The following is a 236-nucleotide window of genomic DNA, read 5'->3' as shown; positions in this document are numbered from 1 at the left end:
AAATCCCTGTTGGCAGCGCTTGGGCTGCTGCTCGGGGATGTGTTTCCATGCAAGCCCTGCCAAGCAGCGCTGTGGTCTGGCAGTTTGGGAAAGCACACACAAATGTTTGCATGCAGCGATGAAGCAGTGAGTCAGAAAACCCACGGGCTCGTGCGGCTCACCCACTCTGCCTGAGGATGGGGAAACATCTCCCCAGGGAGCAGAGCAGCAGCCTCCCTTTCCCACAGTGTTTGCAG

At 58.1% G+C, this 236-nt stretch overlaps 2 protein-coding genes across 2 annotated transcripts in view; both read left to right on the top strand.

Moving 5' to 3' along the window:
• LOC104411873 (ankyrin-1-like) overlaps window positions 1–236 on the top strand; it is a gene marked incomplete at both ends in the record, with an annotated part of 3,537 nt that overhangs the window by 1,750 nt on the left and 1,551 nt on the right. The gene's annotated exons all lie outside the window — the stretch shown is intronic.
• LOC104411872 (ankyrin-1-like) overlaps window positions 1–236 on the top strand; it is a 1,692-nt gene that overhangs the window by 1,098 nt on the left and 358 nt on the right. The gene's annotated exons all lie outside the window — the stretch shown is intronic.

This window comes from Nestor notabilis, unplaced genomic scaffold, assembly GCF_000696875.1.
Source record: "Nestor notabilis isolate BGI_N333 unplaced genomic scaffold, ASM69687v1 scaffold23289, whole genome shotgun sequence".
NCBI classification, from domain to species: domain Eukaryota; kingdom Metazoa; phylum Chordata; class Aves; order Psittaciformes; family Psittacidae; genus Nestor; species Nestor notabilis.
The sequence above is the reverse complement of the archived record's forward strand: the minus strand, read 5'-3'. Positions and strand labels throughout refer to the sequence as shown.